This window comes from Rhinolophus ferrumequinum, chromosome 9 (assembly GCF_004115265.2).
Source record: "Rhinolophus ferrumequinum isolate MPI-CBG mRhiFer1 chromosome 9, mRhiFer1_v1.p, whole genome shotgun sequence".
Lineage (NCBI taxonomy): Eukaryota > Metazoa > Chordata > Mammalia > Chiroptera > Rhinolophidae > Rhinolophus > Rhinolophus ferrumequinum.
This window is the reverse complement of record NC_046292.1, coordinates 5776635-5796329: the sequence shown is the minus strand read 5'-3', so window position 1 is coordinate 5796329 and position 19695 is coordinate 5776635. Positions and strand designations below refer to the sequence as shown.

General features: G+C 39.6%; 1 protein-coding gene across 2 annotated transcripts in view; it reads left to right on the top strand.

Moving 5' to 3' along the window:
• Positions 1-415: 415 nt before the first annotated feature.
• Positions 416-19695, top strand: part of RERE (arginine-glutamic acid dipeptide repeats) — a 384373-nt gene continuing 365093 nt past the window's right edge. Inside the window, exon 1 of one of the 2 annotated variants that reach the window (XM_033115937.1) lies at positions 416-768. The gene's annotated coding sequence lies outside the window, so the exon portion shown is untranslated. The remainder of the gene's footprint in view (positions 769-19695) is intronic. The other variant, XM_033115938.1, reaches the window with a different exon arrangement.

The window sequence follows — 19695 nt, the reverse complement described above, 5'->3', positions numbered from 1 at the left end:
CCCAGAGCGACCGCTGGAGCCCGGGCCGCGGCGTCGCCAGAAGCCGGCCGCTCCCCACCTTCTCTTCTGCTCATTTTATTAGAAAGAAAAAAAAAAAAAAAAAGAAAGAAAGAAAAAAGAAAAAAAGGGGCGAGAGACAAGTCCCGCCCCATCGCCCGCCCTCCGTCTCCCATTGGCCCGGCCTCCGTTCGCGTCACGCCGGGATGCACCAATAGCGAGGCGCGATACTGCGAGGTGGGCCGGACCCGAGCGCGGAGTGGGCGGTGAGTCGGTGCAGCAACCCCGCCGCGGCTCGGCCTCCATCGCTGAGGCGCCGCTGCTCCCACAGACGCTCGCGAGCCGCCCCCCACGCTCCCAGCCTCGTCTTCCTCCCGCACGCCCGAGACGCTCCCCCGGCTCGGGTCTCGCCCCCGCCTCCTCTCGCTCGCTTCCCACGTTGTCTCTGTCTCATTTTCTCTCCTAGTTGAGGAAAAAAAAACCCCACCATCATCCTCAGGGAGCCCCCTCGCCCTCAGAAAAAACAAAACCAGACATGATCCTGGGCTCTCGTTTCTGAGGGACCGGCCAAGCGAGAAGGGAGCCTAGTGGAGACCGCACTAAAGGTCACGGGAGGGAAGTCCCTGCAGCCCCGCCTGTGTCCCCGCGGCCGGCCCCTCCTCGGCCCGAGCCCCGCGGCCCCCAGCCCCGCGGGCCTCTCGCCGCGTCCCCCCACTTTCCCAGGAGCCTGCCGAACACATCTCCATTGATGGTGTAGCGCATCCGGGGAAGGTAAGTCTCCAATTTGCCTGCGCGTGGCCTCTGCTTTCTTTTCTGGCCCCTGATCCTGGGCACCGGGCGCGGGGTGGGCAAAGGGGGTCGGTGTGGAACCTCTCGTCCGATGTGAGCCTGAAGGCAAAGGCCCGCGTGGAACCGCGCACGTCCAGGAATAAAAGGGCGAGGGGCTTCTTCGGCCCTGTCCCGGCCAGGTAACTGTCCCACTCGCCCGCTGACCCCTGCTCTTTCTTTGCTGCTTATTCATGCTCTTGTTTGACTTGTCTGAGGTTAAACTATTTCATGTGACTACATTATTGGCTGAAGTAGGGAGAAGAAAGGAAGTCAAGGACTGAAACAGTAAATTTCTTGAATGTATGTGGATATGGGGGCCTTGGGGGACTTTTCTTAAAAAGTATTATTTTCACGTTAGGGGCAGATTCCCTCTTTGTGTTCTCAATCTCTAGTTCTCTGCTCCCTGTGATTCCTAAATTATGAAACCAAAAATCACTTGCAGCAGAATAGGATTCTTATGTTTTAGTTCTGCTCTGGGAAAGAGAGTGGCTCCTATTTTTATTTTTTAAAGGTTTTGGAAAGAAGAGAAGTAGTTTTACATATTGTGTGTGTGTGTGTGTGTGTGTGTGTGTGTGTGTGTCTCGGGAGGGGGAAAGTATTGCAGGTTTCCTTTGAAACTGGTTTACTTGAGAAGTTGTTGAAAGGAAAACAAAATGATTCATTGTTGAATTGTCATTTTCCTCTGCCTCTTTTCCAAGGTTTGCTTACAATTTTTCTAGATTACAGACTTCAAACATTGATTTAAGCAAAATGCGTCCTTGAGAAACTGGGTGCCTTAAATGTTTCAGTATGTGTTGCTATTTTAAGGTACATTTAGAAAGTAGTTTTGTATGAATCCTGAAATAGCTTTCTCCAAAGCAATTTTTTAAACACAAAAAAGATAACTAGTAAAAGGGTACTTGGTGAATTACAAAATAAATGCTCTGATGTAACACAAATTAATGCATCCTATGCTTAGATTTCAAACAGTTTTGATAATTGCTTCCCATTTAAAGAGAAACCTTTTTGTCTGGTGTACACTGGATTCTTTAGGCTGTCTGTTGGGGGAGGGGAGGATCTATACAATAATAAAATCATCTTTGGGTAGGTATTTCCTTTCGTGAATTTGCTTGCCGAATTAATTCCCCCATAAATTATAAACCAGTTTTTATTTTAATGGCCTACGTTGCATGGAAAGCTGGCTTCCAGCTCCCTGTTGTTGATGAGGTCGAAGGGAAAAGAGGCAGAGAAACACACACACACACACACACACACACACACACAATACCAGGCTGAGGGCTCATTGTTCTTACATACACACATTCATTCTCTCTCTCCCATATTTGGGGCTAGGTTTGCACAGACAAACACAGCTCTTTTTGGGAGAGAGAAGATGGGGGAAGGGTGGGTACATTTCTTTTTTAGCTTTCTTTCACCCATCTGATGTCTGGCCGTTTCTGCAACCTTGTAAGAGGCAGAAGAGTACATTGGAAAGTAAAGGACACTCAAAAACATGTTCAGACTCTTCCACCTCCCTTTCTTTCCTTTGCAACCCTGCTTTCTGCTGCTCTTTCCTTTTTGTGTATGTACAGATAAAATCCCTCTTTATATGTTGTGGCTTGATAGCTCTCTTATTCCTCATTGCCTCTGACTTTGTTGGAGACAGAGATTTGTTCAGTTGACTCTTATTGTAGTGAATGTGACCAGGGTCATCTTTCCTAGGTAGAAGTAGATTGTCTCAGTTAAGATTATTAAGATCGTATTTGAGGTTAATATTTAGCAAAGTGTGTGTGGGTGTAGTGACATATTAGTGGTATGATGGTTGGATAGGTTTGCTGGCTATTGAGCCGTCAGTGTTTTTTGTTTTGTTTTGTTTTATAAATGGGTTATAAGAAAAGATCTAGTTTTGCGCTTTCGAGGCTAGTGTATAGGTTTCCTTGAACCCTGGACAGGGAATAGGCTGAGAGAGTCCACTTGGGGAGGGAGGTTGGAGGAGGGAGATTGGAGGAGGGAGGTTGGTGTGAAAACGGTGGGTTGCGAATAGCACCTTCTGCTGGTTAATTGCTTTAAGTATGCTGACGAAGGGGATGGGGGAGGGGATTACCGGTTGAGGCCTAATGATTTTCTTTGAATGCAGCTGTAGTGCTTTTCTGCAAATGCCACTTCCCTAAGCTGCTAATACAGATGCCCTTTGACAGGCAAGGTTGCATGGAGACTTTACGTTATTGGCTGGGTCTTGACATTAATTTGTTCTATTATCAGAAGTATTTACACATTGTGACTTCTAAGGACTCTTTTGAATTGCTATTGTTGTTTTTTATGAGAAATTTAGTTTTTCTTGAAATAGTAAAATAAGGGGATTTATTTGTGTTTTTGGTGCTGGAAACTGTATACACATTAGCAGTCCTTTAAAAGTTTTCAATATCATTAATAAAAACCATATAGACTTGCCCTATAGAACAGAGAAATCCTAGCACTGGACCCAGAGTTTTTGCTCTGGGATTTAACAGGGGGAGGGATGTGTGTGTGTGTGTGTGTAGGGTGGGGGAGTGGGGTAAGGCAGGTAGAGAGGGTGGAGGGGTAGGAGAGGAGCTCACTAAAATCAGCAGTTTTGCATATGTAATGTTGCATCGCAATAGTGTTGTTTTCAATAGTCATATAAACATAAATACAATTGTCTGATAGAACGACTTATTCTGTGAATTAGAGTTAAAAAATTAGAACTATATGGTGATGGAAAGAGAACTGACTCTGGGTGGTGAACACAAAATGCAATATATAGATTATGTATTATAGAAATGTATACTTGAAACCTATATAATTTTACTAACCAATGTACCCCTAGTAAATTTAATAAATTAAAAAAAATTGGAGGTGAGAGAAAATGTGAAACGAGTGTGTACACAGAGTAACATAGGCAAAATTCCTGCTCAAAGGCTTCTATTCTAAACCAAGGTGTAGTTTCAGAGATAATCTGCTTGGTAAATGCCTTGCAGGGTTTTTATTATCAAAGATCTTACCTCATCTCAATTGTTTTAATGCAATAAACTGTCAGGTTTGTAGTGGCAAGGGGAACTTAGTATAGAAAGTATCTTTTGTTCCAGACTGGTTACTCAGAGGAGTGTGATTTCAGATTCATTTTGCTTTCAAAATTTAGAGCATAATCTCCAAAGTTGTGTATCTTTTACAATGAAATATGAACAGTTCAAATGCATTATTTACTCAGTAGGAATAGAGTAAGGTAATTTCAATCCAATATGTTTTCTGCCAGTGTTTTGTTTCAAGGTAACTAGAGTAACTAGAACCAATTTACAACAAAAGGGTAATCAAAATCAAGAAATAAGTGCACCAGTTACTTTTTCAACTTTGATTTATTGGGCAGTCAGAAAGGTTTTAAAAAGTGGGACAGTAACCACTGTCAGGTCCTGCCATAATTGTATGTAATTGAACAGAAATATGCCAGGTGCTGTAAACACATACACACAAGAATATGACCTGTGCCTTTTGAAAAACCAGTGTATGTTGAATATTATGGATTTAGTAAGTACCCATTACTTTTAAAATTAGTTTTGAATCTTTAACATCTTGTTCAAATCTCAGTAATCAAAAAAACATTTAAAGTAGTAAAATAAGTTGTATATACCAAGTTCTTTGGGGAATTGTGTGCTTTCCTAACTGCTTTTGGCAGCTTCTTTTGCAGTTTATTTAAAGGTTAAGATAGCAGAAAATTCAGATGTTTAAGTGAGCCATTAGGGTAACATAGCTGTGAACTTCATTACCTGTACTCGCACACCCTGAAACAATGTGCTATTGTCTTACATAATCAGTTTCTGATAATGCTGTGCCCTTTGTTGATCATGGGGGTTTTTAACAAACAGGAATTCCTCTTGAATCATATTTAAGTGATTGTTAATTATTAGAATCTTGGTAATTATTCCAAATCTATAGCTTTGCTTATCCTATTTAAGTGTGGTTTTGGTGAGCCTGTTGGCTTGTGCTTGGTTTCTTATCTATCCGAGTTCTAGTGTTTCTTAAGTAATGATGAGAAATGAAATGAGCATTTATGTGTTAGAAAATTGTTAAGATTCCTTAAGCCGTTTTAATGAATATTTGACCACAAATAGCTCAAACATTCTCAAATACTAAATATATTTACTAGCTTGGAGTTTTGGTTGGAATTGTGATTTCTGTAACTAAGTTGTTGGTGTGCCAAGTAATGTAAGATGGAACACGTGTCTGTATAGTAGGTAACTAGGGCAGATAGGATGGCTCATATAAGAGCTGTTTTTGTCAAGTTACCTGTTTGTGCCAGTGTAAAATTGTTGTTTTTATTTGGTAAAATTGGCCAGTATATCACCAACCATAAGCAATACGTGTAACTGTGAAATTTTTCCTTCTATGGTCACGTGACAAAATGATAAGACTGCTAATTCATAGACCACTTGGTGTTTGAGGAATCCTCCCAGCCCGTTTGTCTTGGGCTTTGGCATCAGAAGTGGAAGCCATGGGTCAAGGCCCTAAGTTTAAACTAGTTATACATGTGATTTGTAAGGGTTTTGGTTAGGCTTGTTTGGTTGCAAGGGACAGAATGTCTTCCAAGTCATCTCATGTGCTGGGGAAAAGTGGAACCGAAATGTAAACCTGGAGAGTCAGGCCTCAGAGAAAAACAAGAACCCTGGTTTCCACGGGGCCTCACAGATTCTGGGACACTGGTGGGGACACCACCCAGCGTTAGTGACCACGTTACCTTGTTGCCTCGTCAGCAGGCAGAGTTTGTTGAGCCATACCCTGGTGCCATCAGGACACCACTCTAAAGGGGACAGTGTTGACATTGTTCCCTTTGTGGGCCTGCTCTAACCTGAAAGAGAGCTTGTGAGCACGCAGGGCCATGCAGCCTCTGTAGAGTCCTGGAGCAGCAAGCGACAGCCCTTCCCACAAAACCCATCCAGCTCGGGAGCATGCACGTGCACACTCGTCGACACCTGTATGTGTACAGCAAACTCCCAGGGGTCTGATTCCTGACCCTCTTACTTCTGGGGGTGGCGCTTAATGTGTGAGGTGAATACAGTTCAGGAGAGAATGTGGGCAGGTGTCTGCATGTGTGAATTCAGAGAAGCTGCTCTGGAAACCTCTCCCTCCCTGGGCAGAACCTGGTTATGCTTGGGAGGTATATCCACACTAGGACAACTTTGTTTGACTCCTAATGGGACATGTAGGCTTTGGCCACTGACTTAAAAAGAGGTTTGATATATGGAAACATCATTCAGGTAAATTTAAACTGAAAGCTCCTTATTAAACCCAGAGCCAGTGTTTCTTGTGACCCTTCACTCCTCTCTCTCTCCCCTCTCCCTTCTTTATATGTGGGTCACTGAATGTGCCGTCAGTCTGCAGTCCTGCTCTCTCTGGCAGGGCCACCATATAAGGTTGCGCAGATTGGACAGTAATATTCTAACTTACGTTTTCCACTGAAAGGTGTTCCTTTCCTGCAGGAGGCACTAAACACTCAGGGCTAACCCACCTAATCCTCTCCTACGTACTCACTCTGCCGTTTTATCTCGGCTTTCTTTGTATCTTTATGCTTCTGCTTCCACTTCCACTACTAAGGACTATGTCTTTAACACTTCCCAAGAGAGAAAATCTGATAGGTTGTTAGTTGTGATCACTGTTGGTTAAGGGTTTAGGGTCAGAGCACCTCTTCAGCTACCTACCTACTGGCCTTCCCCATGGCTCACCCTTTCAAGCCAGCTCTCAAGGTGGTACACAGTAGGAGCCAAGGGGATGGGAGGCTTTCTGAACTATGGCCTATGGAAAGGGAATTTCTTTTTTTCTGTTATATCCTATCATGTTTATCCCATCTTAACTTTCCCTGACATTTGGAGTAGCTATTGTTGCTTTTGATAGCTTATCTAGTACTTTATTTTGCTTTAAGAAACTGCATAATCAAAGCTGGTAGCCAGTTACCATCTCTTTCAGGTGAGATCATTTTATTACATTTGTCTTGTTCTCCTTTTATTTCCTATGAATCTACCCACCTACCTGTCTACTTGTCTGACTACCCAAGTCAGTGTTGCCCAAACTATATTCATAGCATACTAATAAGATGCAAGTATTCTGAGGTGAAATCAATTTGTAATGCACATTAACACTTTAAAGCCTCAGAAATGTCCTCTAGTAATAGAGGACTTTTTTTTTTAAAGCACATTTTTTTTTAATTGGGGAATATTGGGGAACAGTGTGTTTTTCCAGGACCCATCAGCTCCAAATCACGTCGTCCTATAATCTAGTTGTGGAGGGCGCAGCTCAGCTCCAAGTCCAGTTGCCATTTTCAATCTTAGTTGCAGGGGTTGCAGCCCACCATCCCATGTGGGAATTGAACCAGCAACCTTGTTGTTGAGAGCTCGTGCTCTAACCAACTGAGCTTGGTTTCGTTTGTTTGCTTTTTTTCCTTTCCCAGAGAATATGATGACCTTCTTATAGGTAGTTCCTATATTCTGAAGAACACTTGGAGAAGCACATGTAAAATTAATACTTTTTTTTTTAAATGTATACTTTTTTTTTTTTTTTTTAGATTTTATTGGGGAAGGGGAACAGGACTTTATTGGGGAACAGTGTGTACTTCCAGGCCTGTTTTTCCAAGTCAAGTTGTTGTCCTTTCAGTCTTAGTTGTGTCGGGCTCAGCTCAGCTCCAGGTCCAGTCGCCGTTGCTAGTTGCAGGGGCACAGCCCACCATCCCTTGCGGGAGTTGAACCGGCAACCTTGTGGTTGAGAGGATGCGCTCCAACCAACTGAGCCATCCGGGAGCTCAGCGGCAGCTTAGCTCAAGGTGCCGTGTTCAATCTTAGTTGCAGGGGGCGGAGCCCACCATCCCTTGAGGGAGTCGAGGAATTGAACTGGCAACCTTGTGGTTGAGAGCCCGTGCTCCAACCAACTGAGCCATCCGGGAGGCTTAGCTCAAGGTGCCGTGTTCAGTCTTAATTGCAGGGGGCGGAGCCCACCATCCCTTGAGGGAGTCAAGGAATTGAACTGGGAACCTTGTGGTTGAGAGCCTACTGGCCCATGTGGGAATCGAACCGGCAGCCTTCGGAGTTAGGAGCATGGAGCTCTAACCGCCTGAGCCACCGGGCCGGCCTGTAAAATTAATACTTTCTTAATCAAGTGGCTTATCCTTTTCTCTTTAATAATGAAATTCTAAGTGTTACTATTAGGATGCTTTGCTGCACTGAACTATTTTTCTTCAAGCAAATTTTGCACTCCAGTACTTCCAGGGTACGAAATGATTGCTATTTTCACCTTATACATTATGCCATTCTGGAGTTATTTTGGATTGTTGCATCCTTATCCCTTATTCTGTTTTCTCTTTTTTTCCCCCTTAATTCCATTTTCAATCATATCCATTGAATCAATATTTTTCTTTTTCACCCCACTCTAGTAGCTATACTCTTATTCAAGGTTTTTAATCACTTTTAATCATTTTTGGTTACCTGTAGTCAACTGTGTAGGCACTGGCAAGAATCTTTCAACAAATAAAAACGAAACCAAGTACTTAACTGTGCAGTTCATTGAGGTAAGCTTTACAGGTATACAAAGATGAAGAAAACAGCCTTCTGGAAATTGCTTTATATATTGGCCATCCGTGTACACATAACTGTTAGAAGGTAAAGTGTGTTAGAGACACAGAACATCATGGGGTTGTATTAGTTACGCATTGCTGCATTACAAATGACCTCGAAAGTTAATGACAACACAGTAAACATCTTTACATATGGTTTCTGTGGTCGGTTGCTTGGGAGTGGCTTAGCGGAGTGATTCTGGCTCAGAGGTCTCTTTTGAGATCGCAGTCAAGACGTCAGCTGGGGCTGCTGTCATCTGAAGGCTTGACTGGGGCTGGAGGCTCTGCTCCCAGACGGCTGTGGGCAGAAGGCTTCTGTGGGAAGCCTCAGTTGCTTGCCAGGTGGACCTCTCCATATGATTACTTGAGTGGCCTCATGATGTGGGATTTGGCTTCCCCCAGAACAGTGGGAAGAGAGAGAGAGAGAGAAAGAAGGAAGGAAAAAGGCAAAAAGAGAGAAAGAAAGGGAGAGAAAGGGAAAAAGAAAGGAGCCTTTTATGACCTGGTCTCAGAAATCACACACTATCACTTCCACCATATTCTGTTATTAGAAGCAAGTCACTAAGTCCCGCCCACACTCAAAGGGAAGGGAATTAAGCTCTGCCTCTTGAAGGAGGAATATCAAAGAATTTGTCGTCACAGGGGTTCAAAGGAGAGATGTAGAAGATTACAAAACAATTTTTTCCCTTTGATTAGTTATTGCAAGCAGTGCTTTACTTTTTTTTTTTTTTTAAAGATTTTATTGGGGAAGGGGAACAGGACTTTATTGGGGAACAGTGTGTAGTTCCAGGCCTTTCTTCCAAGTCAAGTTGTTGTCCTTTCAATCTTAGTTGTGGAGGGTGCCGTTCAGCTTCAAATTGTTCTTTCAGTCTTAGTTTTGGAGGGCACAGCTTAGCTCCAGGTCCAGTTGCCGTTTTCTAGTTGCAGGGGGCACAGCCCACCATCCGAACCGGCAACCTTGTGGTTGAGAGCCCGCTGGCCCATGTGGGAATCGAACCGACAGCCTTCGGAGTTAGGAGCATGGAGCTCTAACCGCCTGAGCCACCGGGCCAGCCCAGGAGAGCTTTACTTTAACTGGAGAGTAGTTTTTGATTCTTAGAGGACAGTGACATGACCAAAACCTGACATTATTCATCTCCCTGTACCATTGTTGAGATGTCATTTATTTCCTACTTTCTTCCTGTTCTTACATCAGATCTAATCTATTTCAATTAAAACTGGTTAGGACAAACTGCCTTATGTTTTTTTAGTTTGGCCACTCTTATTTTCTACCAGTTAAGTATTTTTCCCTTAGTTCTTTAACCTTCCCACTCATTTTATCACTTCATATCTTGTGTAAATGTTTGTTACTTGAATTTATCTTAGGGTTAATCTTATTCTTTCCATTAGATTGTAAACCCCTTGAAGGCAGGAAGTTTTTCTTTACACCAATATGTATGCTTACACATGGAATTAGATGTACTCTGAAAGATACATTCCATTGACTAAGGTGCCATTAGTAGAAGATGCATCATTATTTTATGTACCATAAGAATGAAAACAATACTGTCAATTAAACTGTCTAAGAGCTGTCCCAGTTTCAGTGCCATGCAGATGTAAAACATTGTGTCTCTTAGAATCATTGAAATATGGTCATCTTTCTTTGAGGCTGTCTTTGTTTTCACAACTGTATAGTCCCTGGAAAGCATGTCTGAAGATAGATCTTAAAGCAGATTATTTTTTCTCACAGCAACAGTTTTATTGGTGATGTTCTTGCCCAAAGATTTTTGCATGGAAACCTAAGCTATGACCAACAGTACAATCAAATCAGAGATGCTGCCATAAACCTATAGCCATTACAGTTAAATCATGTTCTAGTTGTCGTAGCTTAGGTATAACCATTATATATTTTGGTTTGAATTATATTATGTGTTTTATATATCTAATATACTAAATTACCACCTTACTACGTCATCAGTTTGACCTAAAATGTGTTAATTGTATTTTGTTTATTAAAATTTTTTGCACTCGGCATACAATATATACATTTATATACATATATTAGTTTCATGTTACAACATAGTGATTAGACATTTATATAATTTACAAAGTGACCCGCATGATAACTCTAGTTCCCATCTGACACCACGTTAACTTTATTTTAAATATTGGTGTTCCTTATGATTCTGTCCATTAACTTCTTCCTCAACGCTGTCTTCCAGAGTCACCCCATTCCACCTGTTGCTTCCAACCTGTAAGTTTATAAATACAGCCCTGCTCTTTGCTGAGATCCAGATTCACGTTGCCCTCTGCCTCCTTGGATGTCTTTTTGGCACTGAGCCTCAAAACTTACCAATCTTTATCTGTCCACTCTTAACATTTCTAATATTGTAGCAAAATAGTTAGGAGCTCTAATCTCAATCCCCAGCCTGCTACTTTTTAGCTCTGTGACTTTGGGCAAATTATTTACCTTTCTGTGGCTCGGTTTCCTCATCTGTAAAATGGGGGTAATACCGTGTTTCCCCGAAAGTAAGACCTAGATGGACAATCAGCTCTAATGTGTTTTTTGGAGCAAAAATTAATATAAGACCTGGTATTATATTATATTGTAATATATTCATTATATTATATAAGACCTGGTCTTATTTTACTATAATATAATACCGGGTTTTATATTAATTTTTTCTCCAAAAGATGAATTAGAGCTGATTGTCCGGCTAGGTCTTATTTTCAGGGAAACTCGGTAATAGTACTCATCTCACAAATTTGTTGTGAGGACCAAAGTAATTAATACATATAAAGTGCTTAAAATGCCTGTGATGAATAGTAAGTGCTCAATCATTATTAGCCTATATTTATTATTATTGCTGTTGTCATCATCATCCAGAGATTTAGCTTTCCACGATGTCCCCTTTCTTTGTTATCTACAACACTCAACAACCAGGACATATGTAGGAACAATGGGTCAACTCTAGAGGGTTTGCATAAGTTCTAAGTTACCGACTGTAACATTTTTATTCCTTGAATATAGGAAATACTACAAAACAGTACATGATTAAATACCAAGTGAATGGCACAGACCACAGAGTGTGACTTTGGGCAAATGATGAGGTTGGGGTGTTGATAAATGATCAGAATGTCATAGCTTTGCTATTCCTCTTCCGTGTGATTTTCTTGAAGGAGATTTATGTAAGTAGGACAGTGGCAAGTGGGAAATTCAAAGTATTATTTTATTATTAACAGGGCTGTTGGCCAAAATATCAATGTAGAGCTGTCCAGTAAACTGGGTTGGAGTGTATTGCTTAAGCTGAAGGCCTAGGCAAGGGATTTCCCTTCCTCTTAAATCCGACTAATTTACTACCGTGTTTCCCTGAAAATAAGACCTAGCTGGACATTCAGCTCTAATGAGTCTTTTGGAGCAAAAATTAATGTAAGACCCAGTCTTATTTTATTATAATGTAAGACCTGGTGTTTATAATATAATATAATATAATACAATACAATACAATACTAGGTCTTACATTAATTTTTGCTCCAAAAGATGCATTAGAGCTGATTGTCCGGCTAGGTCTTATTTTCGGGGAAACGGCACGTTAGTCTTTTATTTATTTATTTATTTATTATTTTTTTAAAAGATTTTATTGGGGAAAAAAAAGATTTTATTGGGGAAGGGGAACAGGACTTTATTGGGGAACAGTGTGTACTTCCAGGCCTTTTTTTTTTTTTCCAAGTCAAGTTGTTGTCCTTTCAATCTTAGTTGTGGAGGGCGCAGCTCAGCTCCAGGTCCAGTTGCCATTTCTAGTTGCAGGGGGCACAACCCACCATCCCTTGCGGGAGTCGAACCGGCAACCTTGTGGTTGAGAGGATGCACTCCATCCAACTGAGCCATCCGGGAGCTCAGCGGCAGCTCAGCTCAAGGTGCCGTGTTCAATCTTAGTTGCAGGGGGCACAGCCCACCATCCCTTGTGGGACTCGAGGAGTTGAACTGGCAACCTTGTGGTTGAGAGCCCACTGGCCCATGTGGGAATCGAACCGGCAGCCTTCGGAGTTAGGAGCACGGAGCTCTAACTGCCTGTGCCACCGGGCCGGCCCCAGTACATTAGTCTTTTAGAGTGTGTATGAGAGAAATGAAAGAGAACAAGAAAGCAAATGTGTGTGTGTGTGTGTGTGTGTGTGTGTGTGTGTGTGTGTATATGTATATGTATATAAAAATATATATGTGTCTATATGTGTGTATACACACACACACACACACACACACATACATATGTAATATTTAATCTGCATTTAATCTTCCTACTTACAAAGAAGGTCCAGTTAGTCTGACGCTATCAGATTAATGTTCCCTCCACTTAGAGAGGTTCTAGAAGGTAGAGGATTGAAAGAGAGACACATCTTGTTGGTATAGCTTCAGCTTTCTAGTGAGCTTGGTTTAATGGTCTGTGAGAAGTAACTAAAAGCAGTTGGCCATCTGTCTAGCAGCCCAACACCCTGACTTTTTTTAGGACAGTCCCTGGAGCCTGGGAGGAAGTACAAAGTACTTTTCAAATTTAAGGGTCTTTAAGAATAAATTAAGGAGAAATACCATATGATAAATAAGGTTTGCCATTTGGAAAAGTGGCTCACCATTAATGATTGCTGCTGTGGTATTTTGGTGAAGGGAGTGTAATCTTTGAGGAAAATGATTATATATGATTATGTTAGCAGAGCAAAGCTGAAGAGTAATCATATTATACTCAGTCTGAAACAAGAATATACAACAGAAAGGGGATTATTAACTTGGAGGCTGGAAAAGAGGCGTCTAGAGTGTTATGCTCAGATTTTGCAACCTCAGGTACGTTGCAGTCTTGTAAACTCCAGGAGGGTAGAGACCACTCTGCTTTGGTCATGACAGTGTTTTTTGCATCTAGCATTTGAGGAATGCTGTAGGCATTCATTTGTTGAATGAATAAATGAATAATATTATTGTATGGTATTATTGAGGTGGATAATGTAAAAGAGACTTAGTCTCTTGATTCCAAGGCATATTCAGGAAGCTGATTTTTTTGACAACTTCTTGATGGTAACATTTTTATATCTCAATTATAGTATAGAAAAACATTTTAGAATTTCTTAGCTATTTGAATCATCAAAAATGAGTTTTATTTAAAATCCCAATACATTTAAAATATGTGCTAGAAATTGTTTAATGAAATAATAAATACATATGGCACTCTTTATAGTTTTGCCTTGTGTTAAATTGGATTACGTACAGCAGTGAGTGACAGAAACCCCAAAACATTGGCTTGAACAGGATAGAAGTTTCCTTTCTTACATGTAAATTATGGGCAGTCATGGCCAGTATGGTACCTTCATGTTCATTGGGGAACTCAGCTTTCTCGTTTTAGTCAGAGATAGCCTCTCTGGTTCCTGTCAGCAGTTCTGCATTCTTAACCAGCAGCATGGGGCAAAGGAAAAAGCTGGGCTCATCCGCATCTTGTGAAGATACTTCTTAGAAGTTGAACACATCACTTCTACTCTGTCCCTTTAATTATAACAGAATCACAGGGCCACAGATAGCTGCAAGGGAAGCTGGCAAATGTAGTCTTTTCTGGAGATGGCTATATGTCTAGACAAAAATCATCTTCTGTTACTTTGGAAGAAGGGAAGAATCAATATTACAGGGCATCTGGCAATCTGTGCCATAAAATCTCAATGGATAATGTAGTATTCGCACATTTGGTAATTTACCCTTTAACATGATTTGTAAGACTATCATACTACTACAGTGAATTCAGTATTTATTATAGAGTTTTCACTGATTTTTTTTTTTAATCTAATGATGGCTTCAGATTTTTATTGCCAGGTAAATTTTCTGACAAGATGAACTGACAGCCTTCTGATTGGAATATTCTTATCATAGTAGCATAATCTGATCAGCATATTTTTAATTTGCATGGGATTCATTATTGTAGGAATAATTAATTTAAATTTCCTAAGTTTTTATACACTAAACATGATTAAAGACCTCTTGGAAACATTTGGTTCTTACTATTTATAAATTAGAAAAATGTACAGACATCTTGTTGCTATTAATATACTGAGAAATGCTTTTGTTAACATTTTATTAGTTTTATTAACATTCCTTAAGAAATCTAGCTTTAGAAAACATTTGCATTCTTCTTCAATATTTTATTTGTAATGGCTTAGCATATTTTCCATAATTTAGTGAGAATTTTAGGGTCTTTGTAGAATAAAGAAACTGAAGGCAGCAATTTTTACACTATGAAGAAACTTTAATAACTTGGGTTATAGGTGTGCTTTAAAGAATCTGTAATTTTCCTGATAATGAACAATGACTTCACAGCTCAGGATAACTTTAGTTTTGCAAGTCATAGGACACAGTTTATCTTTCCATTTGTTGGTTGTCGTGTTTTATTTGCCCCAAAGTATAAGTACACTCTGTGCAATTGTGTAATTGTCAAAAATAAATTTACTCTTAAATGCCATGGGTTATTTCTATCAACTTAGACCCAAAGTTATGAATGCGTAATAAAGTTACAGTGTCTAAGGACTTCTTAAAACCCTGTATTATGAAATTGATCGTAGTGATTGTCTTTCAAGGAGGATACATACTAGGGAACTGGGGAGAAAGATGGAGAAAGGGTCCTTACCTTTCATACTTACCTCGTGTCATATGTAAATATTACCTAATTAAAGAAATACGTACGCAAAGCCTATACTTTTTACTTTTATATTCTTTTTTTTTTTTAAACTTTAAGAGGCCAGCATTCTTTTTTTTTTTTTAAAGATTTTATTGGGGAAGGGGAGCATTGTGGTTTTACAGGACTTTATTGGGGAACAATGTGTTTTTCCCAGGACCCATCAGCTCCAAGTCAAGTCATTGTCCTTCAGTCTTAGTCGTGGGGGGTGCAGCTCAGCTCCAAGTCCAGTTCTTATTTTCAATCTGGTTGCCGGGGGGTGCAGCCCACCATCCCATGCAGGAGTTGAACTGGCAGCCTTGTTGTTAAGAGCTCGCGCTCCAATCAGCTGAGCCATCCAGCCGCCCTACTTTTAGATTCTTGCCATTCTTTTTCTTATAAGCTTTAGTGAAATACCAGTTTAATTTACGTATGAAATGGGGCATACAAAGTGACCAAGTCACAGATTGTGCCCTTGATGAATTTTCTCACTAATGGGAATGAGACATGTACCCAATTGAGTACTAGGTAGAGGAGAGTGTCTCAAGAGATGATGGTAGTGTGGTTTAAGAAAAAGAATTACCGGAGCTCTGGCTGGGGCATTAGGGAAGATTTGGTGCAGGAGGAGGCGTTTAACCTATGTTTTGAAGGATTGGCAGGATTGGACATGTGATAAGTAGCTAAGAGGATTTCAGGCAGGAAATTGCATGGAGCAAAGGTACAGACGCTGGAAAGCATAGGAAATGGTGAGTACAGTACTTTTGCTGCTTCTATGATGAGGATTATTAAATTGTATTTCGATTTCCTTTTTTAAAAAAATTCTTTTAAAATGTTCTGTAGTGGATGAAGGCAGAAGTAGTTCTTTCAACTCAAGTAATTTATATTTGAAGCTGTTGCTGCTGTTCAAATTGTAAGAACGTTTTGAAGAGGAGTCCTTTGGGCTGATTTCTCAAAGGCAGAACAGACTGATTTGGCTGGAACCACAGAGCACTGGAAAGACAGGTGGGGTCATGGCATGGGGAGATTTGACACCAGGGTAGGATTTTATTTGAGAATTGATGCTTCAAGTTAAATACAAATTATAATTATAAAATTAATACATACTCATTGTAATCATTCGTACAGTCTACGAATGTGTAACACCCACTCCCCCAGTATTCTTCCAGATATTTTCTATACACACATAACCACATATGTACACACTATATATATATACTATCTTGAATTTTGCTTTTTCTTTAATATTTCAAGGCCTTATTTTTCAAGTCAATACCTGTAATTATGCCTCACTTGTTTTTTCTTTTTTTGTAAACAACCGCCTAGTGGGACATTGTGTAGATGTATACTTTAAATTCCTGTTGATGGACACTTAAATTGGTTCTGATTATTTGTTTTAAATCTAGTACCTGTACAATTGTATAGGTATATCTGTTCAGTAAGTCCTTAGAAGTGGAATTGCTGAATCAAAAGGTACGTGACGTGCATTTTTAATTTTGAAAGCTGTGAATAAATTGCCCTGCAAGATGTGCCAGTGTACACAAAGTGTTTTATGGTTTATATTTCTTTATTTTTCTCATCAACCTGGATATTATGCAAGTTCTCAATCTTTTAGCCTGATAGAGGAAGAGTGTACAATATCTTAATTTGCGTTTCTTCGACCATGAGTGAAGTTGATGTTCTTTTTATATATCAGAATTTTAAAATACACATTTTGTGGTCTCTCTGTAACAGAGCCAGGTGGTTTGTGTGTTATATGTAATACTTCTTTGTAAGTACCATTTATTTGTTTAGTTTTTAAAAATAACAGCTTTATTGAGATATAAATAAATACCGTGAAATTCATGGTATATGTTTAAAGTATACAATTTATAGGTTTTAGCCATTTATTTTAAAATTGAGTGCTAACCATTGCTTTATTAATTGTAGTGAATAACTATCAAGCTGAAGATTAGGTCCTCTATTTCTTTCCAAGCTCATCAGCATATATTAGGTCCAAAATGTGAAATGGGAAATACAGCTTTTCCTGTTATTTTTCCAGTTTGTGGGCCTCTCTTACTGGAAAGTGCAATCGGGCTAGCTGGGTTCTGAAATGGAATTATGCATGACAACTGCTTTGGAATCTCAGTGCTTGGTACTGTTTGGGGAATGATTTCTTTTAAATAATTTGTAGTTGAAACTGATTTCCAACTGCTAGAGGTGATGCAAACTTTCCACTTTTTCTGAAAAATTTTAAATACGAAATTGGAAGTGAATAAGGCATCTAAGGTAAAAAGATTTTTAAAGTGTGATAAGTGTTTAAAATTAGTGAATTTTATTTTAAGATGGGTGATTCAACTCCTTTGTTAGTTTAGTTACTCTGGTCATTTTTTATTTCAGAGATTTCTTTTTTTTCAGAGATTTCTTAACATCTACTAAATATCTTAATATCTTATATATCTTAATATCTACTTAATCTCTACTAAAGTTGTGTGTGTGCATGAGTGTGTGTTTATGATAAGATGATTACATTGCTTCACTTTAAGAGTAGTAATGGTCTGGCCTGTGTGTTATGATTCACAGATATTTTGATTCACAGATATTTTGAACAGAAGTTATGATTCACAGATATTTTAGTATGGAGAAAAGCATACTGGTAATGTTAGACTGAGTTTTTTGAGAAATCCCTTACTGTCTGTCCTCTAGTATTGGGTCCCATCTAATAGGGTCCTCGGCAGCTTCTGTCCAAGGGCTATTACAGAATAGTAGCTCTGATCACTGGCCACGTCTGCGGCCCTCATCTGTCCGGTTGTTCCACTTGGGAAAACATGTTGACAGATGCTGATAGTAGATGGTTTTCTATTGATTTTGATAGGACCAAATGTATCATTCTTTCCTTTAGATTTTATAAAGTACTTTAAATATGTAGTTTCCTATTCTTCTTAGTAAGAAAGATATCTTTAACATTGTGATTCTCTGCATTTTAATCCCCTCATCATCCATTATTCTTCATCGTTTTAAACTATTTTGAAAGTTATTTTTGATTGGTTTTCATTGGTTTTGGTTTTAGTCCTGTAAATTACAATGTTTCACAATGTCTCCTCTTTTTTCCCCCTTGATACCTCTTTTCTTGTTACCAATATTCATGTTTTAGGGTTATGTTCATATTTTACCTACTGTAAAGTCCCTTGGCCTCTGGGTTGTAGTTTTGATTAAGGTGGATTTTTCCTTGGGCTTTTAATTACACTTTCTTGTCCTTGAGCTTTTCGTAGGGAGCTTGAAGCTGATGCTGACTGACGTTGGGTCAGTGGCGTGATTACTTAGGATGAGGCTAATGTGAACATCCAGTGGCTCAAATACAGCATTTAGATGAGCTGGTGGATGTTTCCACTTGAGGGCTGTTTCCTGGCTTAAACACACTGTCCTAAAAAAATACCAAAATAAAATCCTTGTGTAATATGTGCATTTGAGTCAAGGTGAAATACGAGAACTGGGTGACCTATGGGGGAACTGTGCTTATAATTCTAGAAACAATGTTTTCTAAGAGATGTCATGTTGATAGGAGAGAATAACTGGGTCTCTTAAGCATACTATGTATGTGCTGTGTGTAATTCATGTTTTTTCTTGCTTCACCAAAATGTCCTGAACCGTGACAGCATATGAGCATTATATAAATAAGTTTGATATACGTCTCCTACTTAGCATGAGAAGACCTGGATCCTGATTCCACCTGTACCATGGGTTTGAGGTATGATGACACACCCTGCTTCCTTAGGGGTCGAAGGTGGACTGTAATACATAGACTGAAATGAAAAAAAACAAACAAAACGGAAATACTTTGAAAATACAAACATCCTCTCCATATCTGAAGTACTTTAGTTATTATCTTTTTCTCAGGAACTGGGCTGTTGCAGCCCACAACCCTTACTTAACCTAGCAGTATTTATTCTCTGTAATGTTACCTAGAGAAATCCACAGTTTTCGTGGTGTGTTTCTTATACCAGTGCTACTACATGCAGATGTATTTGTTTCAAATATTTTTATGCAGGTCCTACTAAGTGCTCAGTAGGTATTTAGCCGTAGTAGAGAACTGTTATTTTATTCTTCAGCTTGTTGCCCTAAAATAAAGACCTTTGTTTTCATTTTATGGTTTCATTTCATTTATCAAAAAGGCATTTTATGAGAGTGATAATGCATTGCCTTTTTCTTTTAACAAATTCGGCAATTTTTCAATTTCAGAAATATGTAAACATATTTTTTTTGTGGAAAAACACAATGGGGATGGCATCAACATGTTGTTTGGGTTAGAAATGGGAGCAGGTAGCAGTTATTTCCTGCCATCCCAGTCACAGGCGCAGGAGCTTGTAATAGAAAGCTATGGAGAGAGCTAGATTTCAGATCATTTTTCTCTCTGAAGTTGTTCTACTCTGATTCAGGAATGAATCTCTGAAGCTTTTTTTCTTCCAGGAAGTCAAAGATTAATTTGTAATTAAAACAGTTAATATGGATTTCTTTTTTTAACTGTCCTGAATCGGGTGAGTTGTCTGGTTAAGTGCCTTTTCCTATGAGATGCTCATACAATTTGTTTTCCCATTTGATTTGGATACTTGGGGTAATTTCTTCTCCTAAAAATCAAACTCTGGAGGA